This window comes from Periplaneta americana, chromosome 1 (genome assembly GCF_040183065.1).
Source record: "Periplaneta americana isolate PAMFEO1 chromosome 1, P.americana_PAMFEO1_priV1, whole genome shotgun sequence".
NCBI classification, from domain to species: Eukaryota; Metazoa; Arthropoda; class Insecta; order Blattodea; family Blattidae; genus Periplaneta; species Periplaneta americana.
This window is the reverse complement of record NC_091117.1, coordinates 144,349,567-144,362,348: the sequence shown is the minus strand read 5'-3', so window position 1 is coordinate 144,362,348 and position 12,782 is coordinate 144,349,567. Positions and strand designations below refer to the sequence as shown.

At 33.7% G+C, this 12,782-nt stretch overlaps 1 protein-coding gene across 11 annotated transcripts in view; it reads left to right on the top strand.

Annotated features, from left to right (window-relative positions):
• The window catches only part of gem (transcription factor CP2 like gemini), a 506,340-nt gene that overhangs the window by 401,758 nt on the left and 91,800 nt on the right, over positions 1-12,782 (top strand). The gene's annotated exons all lie outside the window — the stretch shown is intronic.

Sequence of the window (12,782 nt, the reverse complement as noted above, 5' to 3'; positions counted from 1 at the left end):
TATATACGAGGCAGTATTGGTAAGTTCTTAGCGTAACATGAAAAAAGTTACTATACCTGAAAACAAATTATTATTATTCAACGTAACTAGTAATCATTAATTATCACCTTTTAACTCTATATAGTCCATACCTGTGGAGTAATGGTCAGCGCGAAACCGGGTGGCCCGGGTTCGAATCCCGGTTGGGGCAAGTTACATGGTTGAGGTTTTTCCGGGGTTTTCCCTCAACCCAATACGAGCAAATCCTGGGTAACTTTCGGTGCTGGACCCTGGACTCATTTCATTGGCATTACCATCTTCATTTCATTCAGACACTAGATAACCTGAGATGTTGATACAGCGTCGAGTGTCGTAAAATAACACAATAAAAATAAACTCTATATACTTAGCAGAACTATTATAAAACATTTCTTTGCCTATTAAAAAAAGATTGTTTGTCTTGGTCATTAAACTACTCTTCGACAGTTATTATTGCTTTCGTTTTTTCTTTCGGAAGTGAATAATAGTTTGAGAGGAGGGACTAAATCTGGTGAATATAGGTGTTGATTAATCAATTCAAAATGAACTTAATTAATTTTCTGCAATCCAATCTTGATTTGTGAGCGGGTGCATCGTTTTGCAAGAACAGCTCACCTTGTAAATTTCACCATGATATTTATCCACTATTTTCTTCCACAAATTTTGTAAACGATAAAGAATAATACACTTCCGTCACAGTTTTACCTGCCGTAATTATTTCATCTTTGTCCCAAAAAACTGATGCGAGATCCCTTTCTGCCGATTTTTGAACGCGAAATTTTTAGGATGGGAAAAACAAGAGTTTGTCCATGCTTTTGTTTCTAGATCATAATGATGGATCCATGTTTTGTCTATAGTTACAATAATGTCTAAAAAGTTAGAAGAGTCCACTTCAAAACAGCAACAAAGCGACTTGCAAATTGTCACTCTGAGTAGTTTTTGATCAGCATTCAGGCATTTAGAGATCCATGTAGCTGATAATTTTCTCATACCCAAATCTTGATGCATGGTGTGATATATGTTTGATTCCAATTCTTTGATTCTCCGAAATCTTTTCATACACGGCATCACATTTTCTGGAGTGATCACAAAAACAGATCTTTCAACATGATGTTCATCTTTGTCGTTTTTTCTCTCTTAAATTTTGCAGTACAGTTTTTTGGTGGCGTTCAAAGGAGTATTCACTGTATCCGTATAAATTTCCTTGCTGGATAACCCTTTTAGAAGTATGTAGTTACTTTATCACTAACCAGTACTCGAAGTTGAATTTTTTCCGATATACGGTAGTATGTTTAAAAATTCACAAAACAGAATCGGCTTAACTTTTTATCAGAGTGTGAATTAATTATATTTATTTATCAAATAACATATCGTCGTTGTTCCTGCAATAACTTCTATGTGCAAAATATACAATTTTTCAGTTGGAAGAAAAAACACATTTATTCATCCTATAGCAGCCGTACATAAGAGATTGTGAATTCTTACATTTTTTAAAGAAAGAAATATAATTACATATAGAAGATTTTATTATTTGCTGTATCACTATTTAAGTTATTTAATAGAGCAAAAATCTGAAAATCGATAAACATGTCACATAGGAGTTATTGCAGGAACAACGACGATATTCTCTTTCATGAACCATTTTCGCCCTTTGTTTATAACGAAGATCCAAGGCGAACTATGTATTAATACTTTTTAGTATTAAGGTATTGCAGCATTCATTGTGAGCTCTTTACGGTCATTGTTTTAGAAGAAAGTGATATTAACCTTCTTAATACTAACTCCTAATATGAGGTTACTTCTCATGCCAGTCAGCGTTAAATTGGAAGAAAAAAATAGAACATATTGAAATATCTTCTTTTATTAAGATAAAGTTTGGATACCAATTAATATTAGAAAGTTAAAAAAAAAGAGAAAACTTCTAATGATACAGAGCGAATTGTTGCACGAAAATAGTCTAGCTAAATCGCCAAATGCTCTTGCTGATTATTTCTTGTGTTTCTGTGTACTGAATAATTGCTTATCTTAAAAAAATATATTTTTGTTACATTGTTTAATGAGAATCATACCACATCACAAGTGAACAGATATAACTTTCAAATGTATATAGGCAGTGGCAGAATTATGTAACTGTATCAATTTTAAAAAGTCTGCACATTATATACGTACCAGTACTTAATTTTATAGGTTAAAACCCAGTCAAGGAAGATGAATTTTTAAGTAAGGAATTGTTGAATGAGAATTCCGAAGATAAAGTTTATTGACCAGTTCAGAAATTTAATTTTACAAGTTATAATCTCCCTCCCTCATTCCTTATAAGAACATGATTAATTAGTCCCGAGTACTTCTAGTTCTGGTTAGTTAAGAGCTTCTTGATGTCAGCTAGCCTGGCAGCTTGAAGGATTACATTTCTCCAATGCAAATCAGTATTAAATTTAAAACCCCTGGTCCATGGTGAAAGTTGAGATTAGTAGAGTTGAATTACAACGTAGGCGAAATATGGCCAGCATATTTAGCCTGGAGCCCTCTCTTTCAGAGATAGATTTTTTTTCTGTGTCTCCTAAATCTATGACACAGGTCTTCCAACTTCATTTCCTTTGCAAAAGAAGCAAAACTAAAAGTTCTTTATTTTTTAGAAATCTGTCAGCCTCAAATTACTTTCTGAAATTAAAGCCTTAGAATGAAAGCCACCAAAGAAAAGATGGTACGTAAATGTCCATCTTTCAAGTGCACTTATCTCAGAAACAATTGTGTTGCGTCACAGAAATATGAAGGTCTTCCTCCTTAGAAGTCATTAAAAGTCATTTGGATACATTAGATCTCTCTTTGTTATAGTTATAAGTAGAGACCGGAATTTAAAGGGATAATTTTTCATCAAAAAAGAACAAAAAAGGGAAAGTTATAGCCAAAAAAACTGACTTGAAAAAGGACTATATTAATCCCCAAAATACACTACAGAACATTCATGGATATACATGGCACACACAATCTTACATTTATATCTTTACAACATAAGGAAAGTGTTGTATTTGATATAGTCAAAAAAGGATTATATTACTCCTTCAAAAGGTGCTATTTTAATTGAAAACACACTTCAGCACATTAATGGATACACATAGCACACACAAGCTGATATTTATCGCTTCACAACATAAGGAAAGTGTTGTATTTGATCACATTCAACATTTCAATATGTTTCAATATGATTCTGCTTCTTTGAATGCAGAATGTCTTTATAAACAGAAAATGACCGCTCAACATCAACTGAAACCAGAGGTGAAAATTTTCTTTTTATCCTGAACTGTAAATCATCACACTTTATTAGTTTTTCAATGATTGGAATCAGAAGAAGAACGATATTTATTTTCGCTTGCTCAGGAAGTTATAAGCCTATCGGAAAAAATACAGGAAAAATATGAAAATGTTTGCGATATTTTATCAAAAGAGGACCAAAATAAGAGATGTTTTTAAAAAAGAAGAAAAAGGAAATATAGACTAAAAAAGGAAAAAAGGGAAGTCAAAACCACATAATTAGGTCGGTGGAAGATAGTTTTGAACATCGTAATTGATTATTTCATGTTTCGTGTTGAAATAAAAAAGAAAGGAATTCTCTTTAAAATCCGGTCTCTAATTATAAGTTATAACATAACAGTAGAGAGGGCAAGGGCTTCTTGTATTGAAGCAAGGTGCTTTACAAACTAATAGTTTCTGGATTGTCATGCTGGGAAACTTTCAACTTAATTTATAGTCTTTCCTTTGTGAAATTCTTCCATTATTCTTGACTGTTGGCTGCTGAGAGGTTTTTTTCCATTTGTCGTGTGTTTTGTCTTTCTACATTCCTTTCTGATTCCACGCAGTTAATCTGTAAGCCCATCGTTTCTTGATCCAATCACATATCAGAAATGTTAACGTAATTTTCATATGGAGATTAAATTTATTATTATTATTATTATTATTATTATTATTATTATTATTGAGCTTGAAGTAGTAAAAGTAGCATTGTAATGAGCGTATGTCAGCAGTGATTTCGAAATTATGTACCATAGTAATGATTGTCCTTTGACAAAAGTAACATGAAAATGATGGTATGTTTTTGAATTTCATGAAGTGAAATTAATACATACGATTTTTTTGTAGATGAAAGATGAAAGTTCTTAGCAAATATAACAATCCATAAAAATATTTATGTTTTGACGTAGGTGAAAATTTCATTGTTACATAAATAGGCCTATTGAAGTCTAAATTTGGAATTTTATTATTTTATGCTGCATCTTTAGGATACTTTGTTAATAAAATTGTCGTGTGCGATGTATACGTGAGGATGATCTTTTCGTAACAGATATTCATCAAGGTCGTTTGAACGAGATGTATACATACAACTGAACAGGCTTAATACCATAATTATTATTAAGATCGTCATTCATAATAAAGGATTAAGGCTTGAATGTGCTGAAAATATTAGCAGCACATTCAAGCCATAAATGTCGTAACTATAGCATTTTTTTCGTTAAAGATAATATCAATTGTTATTACGGTATTTACCAGTATATTTTTTATATCCTATAATCTTCTGTGCTTCAAGTGATAAGTTGTTCACAATCTAGCAGATAGCAGAAATGAACAAAATGCTGATAACAAGGAACAAGTTAGTTAACTTCTATCTTACCTAATATCTGTATAATGATTGCACACCTTCACACTATTACCACTTGTCAAGACCAAGTACAGAGTATTAAGGACGCACCAACGGGGGGAGGGGGGATTCCATCGGGTCCAGATCCCTCCCCCCCCCCCAAAGTGATAAGTTGTAACATTTTTACCGAGTTTTTAAGCATTGATAGCATATAATAAATTCTGTTATCTATAATTTCACCGAAATGATTCACGTACATGTACATAACACTTTTGATTTGACATCAGTCGTGACATCACAGTTTCTCCACAAGATGTTGAGATGTTGTTAACAAACTAAAGAAAAAGCCAAGAAGACTGGACTTTATTAAAAAAAAAAAAAAAAGAAAGAAAAGAAAGAAAGTAGCTTAGCGTGCACGCGTGTGTGTGTTTTTATGTGTATGTTGTGTGTCATCCTTTTATTGGATCACCCCCAAAAGAAATTCCTGGGTGCGCCATTGCAGAATATAGATTATTTGAGATCAGGTGTCACACGTGATAATAAGAGCTTGATTTCTTAATTAAAAGTAAATGTACTTGGAAATATTGTCATGTTTCATAAGAATAACTTTTATACGACTGTACATTGATTTATGTTTATTTTATAAGGATCAACTGATCAACTTGTGCTATGTAATTTGACAGATTTTAAGCACAAAGGAAAGAAATAGGAAGCACTTGTGCAACAAATTTAACGAAAAAAGTCTTACCATGTCAAAACTTGCAAAAGTGTAGGCCAAACTGTGTTATTGAAATATTATTTGTTTGTATAATTGTTTCGAGGCGTTACATTTATTTCTATGGATCTTCATACTTTCTTTCTGGAAGGCTGAAGAAATTCAGGAAGATCAATGAAGGAATTACAGGACTTATACGACACCGTGGTACAAGTAAACAATTTCTCCAGTTCCTTTAATACCACATGATGGTAATGCTTTGTTTAAATTTTACGGAGTGGAAATAATTTTACTGTCTGAGACTTTTTTTTAAGGATTACAATAAAAAATTCAAGATTACTGTCAATGACTTCTTCCTGAAAATTTGGAAGTAAAGATATGCATTACTTGAGTTACTTACTGTATATTCATTAATCCACAAAGATAAAAAAAAGTTAATAACTTAAGCACCATATTTATTTTCTGGTAGCCTATAATTGCTGTTTAAAAAGTACATGCATATAATTAAGATACGTCGGCATATTATGTACCAGTACTATTATGAACCAGTAGCGTAGCATGGCTTCTGAAACGAGAGAAGCAATCAAAAATAATCTAGTAATAATTATTACTGAATTTAATTGAAGATAATATAATTTTATATCAAGAATTTACAATTTACATCAACTGGTGGACACCAGTGTAGAGTAACAGTTAATCTGCCTGACCGTGAAATGAGTGGGCCCTGGTTCAAGTCCTGGTTGGGACAAGTTACTAGTTGAGGTTTTTAAGGGGTTTTCTCTCAACCCATTCAGAGCAAATACTGGGTAACATTCGGCATTGGACTCCAGACTCATTTCGCTGGCATTATCACCGTCATCCCATTCAGATGCTAGGTAACGTGACATGTTGAACCCTTTTCGTGGTAGAGGGCTCCAGGCAAAATTTGTCGGCCATTTCTCGCTCCTACATTGCATTTAGACTCAGAATAATGCCTCCAGTTAAAAGTATAATTAAATAAAACACAGCTGCAAGTAATGGTGCTCATGCTGGTTGCGGTATATTAATTAAATCCCAAAACATTTATTTTGCACGTTATACAGTCAACTCCGGATATAGTGAACCTCTGCCGAGGTTCACTATATCCGAAGTGTCTCTTCCCTAACCTTAAATGACAGAAATGAATGAAATTGTGAACAAGAAAATAAAATATTTCATTTTTGTTTAATGGATTACACTGTATACTGTTACTCACAGTTGATTTACTTAAACTATGCTGTCGACCCAAGTCCGCTTGCGAAAGACCACGTTCAGTGTCACTTAGCCTATAATATTCACCTTATCTCCCAAAGAAAACACTTTACGCTTCGACATTTGTATACAGTACATTCACTGTAGCAACACTAGATCAGGTAGAAATGACAAACACTGTTATGGTGTGACTGCGTTCTCAGCCTTGGAATTTCCCGAGTCACTTAATGGAAACTGGGAGAGGGTTGATGGAGTTTGAATGCCATCGAAATCTTACCTTCATTTATGCTCTGGACATAATGTCTGTCCCCTTTTAATAAAAGGACGCAATTTCATTTTCAGTTGTTTCGATTTGTCTATGGTTTCGATGCTATCAGTCATAATGACAATGTTTCTGAGAACAAAAGACAACCCTTTGACGGTGGAGGATTAGAAATAACAGTAGAGTGCCTGAGAACAGACGGTGGAGTGAGGCAGGTCGCCACCCGTTGCCTGGATTTACAGTACAGCTCATTGTCTAGGAATCACTAATCGTACCTTTGTCCTTTGACTAAAAAAGTAAGAAACTTAGAATGTTATTCTCAACACATTATTCCAATTTTATACAAGAAGGTCTGACTTCAAATAAGAATTTGTCAGATACAAGGTTCACTATAACCGAAGCAAAGATTCACTATAAACGGAAATATTAATGTACTTTTTAATGTATGCGGGTTGGGACCAACGATTTCGGTTCACTGTAGCCGAATGTTCACTATAACCGAGTTCACTATATCCAGAGTTGACTGTACTTAAATGTAATACAAATAATCGGAATATTTAGATAATTAATAACTCTGGTATGAATTAAGATTGAAAGGGGGCAAGGGTAAATTTTTGTTACAGAAAAATTATAAAAAAAATTATACTGTTTTTAATGAACGAAGTCCAACAATTTGCGCCCCCGCCAACTTACATACGCAAATCTTAGACATATAGCAGTCAAACTGTAAAAGAAAAAGTTGCATATAAAACAATTTAACATATGCTATCTAAAGCAGTCATCTGCGAAATAGGAAAATATTAGACATTTTCAGCTCTCTTTTTCTCAAACTTCTGCTGCCCTACGAATTTTCCACCCTGGCCCATGCTTAAATACAGGGCTGCCTAAGCTAATGTGGAAGTGAGAGGGCTTTTCTGTGTACACAAAAATTGTCACTGACCGTCGCACAAATCTTAGTGCGGACATTGTAGAAACCATGCTTAGTTTATATTATGGCGATGCTGTTATAAGAGATATATGAGTATGTGTGTAAATACGGACCTGCCTACAGCTAATGTAGACAGTGATAAAGTTTTTCTGCATAGGTAGGCCTACAGAAAATGCTCACTGACTGTCGCACAAATCGTAGTGCGGACAATGTAGAAATCATGCTTAGTTTATATTTTGGCGATGCTGGTATGAGATGTGTGTAAACATAAAACGTACTCTAACAAAATGTTTCATGTTAAACTTAACTTATTTGTCAATTTATTTCTCAAAATACGTATCGAATTGACAGCCTATTTCATGAAATACCCACAGAAATAGTGGAAGGTTTAACACCGAGATCATCCATTTTATTTCACCAAAAAATAGGCTACGATCCCTACTCATAATCTAAATTGGATATTTTTATTTTCGTGATAAAAGTATGGTTAATCACATATTTTGTTATGTATTTTATTTTGTTTATAATTGTAACATAAAATATAACAGAAACCGATAAAACTTTAACTCACCCCTGAAAGAGTAGAACTCGTGCTCAGGGGCGGATTCCTGAATTTAAATTAAGAAGTATATAACACAATTTGTCTTATGTCTATTACACAATAAGAATATATAAATTTAAATTTACAATTTTTCATTATTTATAAAATCCGTACATAACTTTTTAAATTTAATACTAGAACTATTAGAATTGACAAGATTAGGATATTTAAATATAAATTTGTTATATATTTTTGGGCCTAACTTACTACTATGATTAAGTACTGTAGCAGTGTTGCATTTTGGTTCAAACAATCTTAAAGAATTCATACCTTTTGTTTCGTAACTATGAGAATACAATTCAAAATTATTTCGATATTTATACATGAATTTTGTTAATACGATAAAATAAATTTTTCTGATTTTAAGAACATTAAAGTCTAAAAATAATTCTTGAGTTGGAAAAATCAATGGGTTTATGAAGACATATTTCAATTATTTTCTTCTGTAATAAATAAAGTGGATTAAAATTGTTTTTAAATAAGCTACACCATCCTATAATTACCTATTATTTACTTACTTGCTTACTTACTTACAAATGGCTTTTAAGGAACCCGCAGGTTCATTGCCGCCCTCACATAAGCCCGCCATGGGTCCCTATCTTGTACAAGATTAATCCAGTCTATTATTATATCCTACCTCCCTCAAATCCATTTTAATATTATCCTCCCACCTACGTCTCGGCATCCCCAAAGGTATTGAAAATAAAGTTAAATATATTGTGCATAATAAACTTATTGACAAGTAATTCCTCAATAAAACAAAATAATATATTATTTTACGTAATTTATTACAAAAGTAATACATATACAGTATGTTGTAGAGTTCTTTGTTGGTCCATATTCTAACAAACCTCAGTACGAGTCCATCTTCCATGGTTCAGGGAACTCTCATCAGAACATGTAAAAACTGCACAACTGCACGATTTTCAAGCGTCATGTCAGTGGAATTGATAATAGCGAAATGAGTCCGAGGTGTGTTTCTCCGACGGTAAGGCGAACGCCAGGTAATCTCAGAAAAATTAACCAGATAGTCAGCCCAGGAGGAACTCGAACCCATGTCCGTAGTCTCGGAGTGAGAGTCCCGTAGCTAACTCAGTCCTCACCGGTGGGTGGCTCATTGTAGTTAGCGGACAGTTGGGTAGCCATTAAAAACATGTTAACTGAGAAAATCTTTGACACAGCAGTATAGCAACTTTTGTAAAGACCCTATAGATTCCTGTTGCCAAGCCAATAAAACAATAAGAATACTCGAGGGGTCACGTGAAGCTGTTTATCCTCCACTTGACCTAACAGATGTTATTGTGTGTGTTGACACTAGGGATTTAGTCGACCCACATGATCCTTCAGCCCGTCTGACTGGCTCCTACCAGATTTCTGCTCCATAAATTTGTCTGCGGCTTGTAATATCTAACCACTACTGCAGCGTTCTCAAATAGAGTTCTTTATATGGAACTGCTACAAAAACTGTTCATTCTATCTTTTCAGTATCAAGAACTTCAAATATCGAATGGCTCCGTCTCCAGTAAAAAAAAAGTCCATATTCAAAATCAAGTAGAGTCCATTTCTTTGTATAGGTCTCGCAAGCAGGGAATACCGACGGAAGGATTGCGAATGAAACAATGCGATAAGGAAGAGAGGGCGACAGGAAAGGTCACGAGTACAGTCGAAGAGAAATGACATCGATAGAATCAGTCTTGAGTTGTGATAGTTACATTACGACTTTAGTTTGTTCCATTGCATGTGAATACGTGTCTTGTATCGCATTGTATTATTATTTCATTCATATGTTGCGCGTTTAATTAGCTTCGAATTTTTCTCTTGCTACGTTCTTTATTTCCACAGCGTTGTCCTCATTTGTTGATCTTCATGGAATAGACAGTACTTCCGTCGGCCCGATCTCTCGCTCCCTCGGCGCGCCTACATACACACGTCAAAACAGTAGGCAACGCCACCATTGTTGGCCTCACCAAAGGTCTTTTCCCTTCAGGTCTTCTAACTAAAACTCTATATGCATTCCTAGATTCGCCCATACGTGCTACATGCCCTGTCCATCTCAAACGCCTGGATTTAATGTTCCTAATTATGTCAGGTGAAGAATACAATTCGTGCAGTTCTGCGTTGTGTAACTTTCTCCTAATTTCATCCCTCTTAGTCCGAAATATTTTAACCTATGTACCGCTCTCAAAGTGAGAGTCCAAGTTTCACAACCATAAGAACAACAGTAGGCTACTTAATATAACTGTTTTATAAATTCTAACTTCAGTTTTTTTAGGAGACCGGATGACAAAGCTTCTCAACCAAATAATAGCAAGCATTTATCTATTCTGCGTTTAATTTCCTATCGAGTGTCATTTATATTTGTTATTGTTGCTCCAATGTATTTGAATTTTTCCACCTTTTCAAAGGATAAATTTCCAGTTTTTATATTTCCATTTCGTATTATGTTCTGGTCACGAGACAAAATCCTAATTTTATCGTACCTTTAATGAAATAAAACTTGAAGTATTCTTTTTACAAATATAGCCTATTGTAGCGTTGCGCTGTAAGCCGCGGAAGATAGCTGGTTAGATTTCTGATAATATAATAGATTTTCTTCGTTGATTTAATCCTTCTGCCTGCACAGTGACCTTTAGATTCATTCAGTTTCTACGTTTACAAAAAATGTTTGAATAAACTAATAGAGTTGTGGGAGAACATAGGCTTAAAGTCAATTTTTCATGGCGAAAACAAAACAAAAAAATGAAGTTAAAGCGAAATGATGGTGGACTGTGATGGTGTGGATTGCATGATTTATTGTAGCATTGGAAATCTCGCATTTATTGATAATACAGTGGACACAAAAATGCACTGAAGTGACACGCTGTAATTTACCACGTAGTGAATTTAAGTTTGACATAAATGGGTTCTACTATTTTCAGCAGGATAGTGACCCAATACATGACCATCGTCACGGTTATACAATGTTCGTAGAATTCTTAACCGTTTCTCCAGTCATCTTACCTGAATCCTGTAGGTCTATAGAGCATTTGAGGTTAAGAAAATACCATTCGGTATATAGAGTGAACCGTAAGTAATGTTATTAATTTCAGGGGCTTATTCTTTGAGATATTTGAAACAAAAAAGTTTAATACTATTTTGCTCGTTTTTGCTTCCTTTTTCAGAAAAAATGTTTTATATGAAACATTTCATAGCGTGTTTTGGGAAAGCCATTGATTTAATTCCCAATATTTCAATTTTTTTCAAATTTAAATGTACTAAATAAATATGCTGAGTCAATTTAAGAGAGCACTGTATTGTGATAATAAATGATTGAAAGAATTTTAGTTTTGTCCTTTAAATATGCAGAAATTTAATCTGAACAAATGTAACTTTTCGTTCTGAAAAGGAATTTTAAAATGTAAGTATAATGTATAACTATTTATCAGCAATATAAAGCGTTTATATTTGATGCAATGCTTAGTTACAGTATTGAGATTTACTTCCGTTATTTATATAGGTTAGAAAGTATGTAAATAACTTATTTAAATTATTTTACAAAGAAGGGGGATGTCCGCTAAAAAGACGCGTATACGCGCAAATCCGAACGCTCTTTAGAGAATCCATGAAAACTTTTAGATATGAATTAACCAGAGATAAAATAAAATAAAAAAAACAACGTCTGTGAAATGTGGTGAAAATATCAAATGGAACCGCCAAAAAATTAGCGGGATCAATTTCGAGAAGATTTTAAATTGATAGATGCAAAATTCTGAGATTCTGTATCATTATGATTTTTTAAATAAACTCTTCTAAGTGTAAATACTTTTTCGAGGAAATAATCCGGGTTCCTTGTAAGTATTTTGTGAAATATTACAGTAGGTATTTGCTTGTATTACATTTTGTAGTAAGACGAAAGCTTGTAGTGTTTTACGCAAGAAAAATTGTGTGCAAATACATTGCTTGCTGTGTATCGTCTTCCAAGGCAAACTCATATTTACAAAAGTGAAAATGCATTACATCGTATTCGAAGTTTACACTTAAAAGTGAACCATAAATCGCTAGACCTATACCTTTCTCGGAGGTGAGAATAATGTTATCGAGTGTCAACAGTGAAAATTCGTGAAATATATAATTTCAAATTTGTTATTGATGGTTATTTAAAAATTTAAATTGTCGGGTTATAATTTAGCGATGGCCTTGACAGTGCAATAATATTAGCCTATAAGCAGTCGGTGTTTGAAATAGCCGGCTGAAATGCTAACCAGTGGTTACTGGTATTCAGTTCTAGTAATCGCCCACAGGGTTGTTCTTTCAAATATATTCTATAGGAATAACAGGATGTGGCTGCTATAAAAAGAGTGACTAGGTTGACTGCAGCTTGTACAGGTTTAAACTAGATACCTTCTTAGTGCTTGT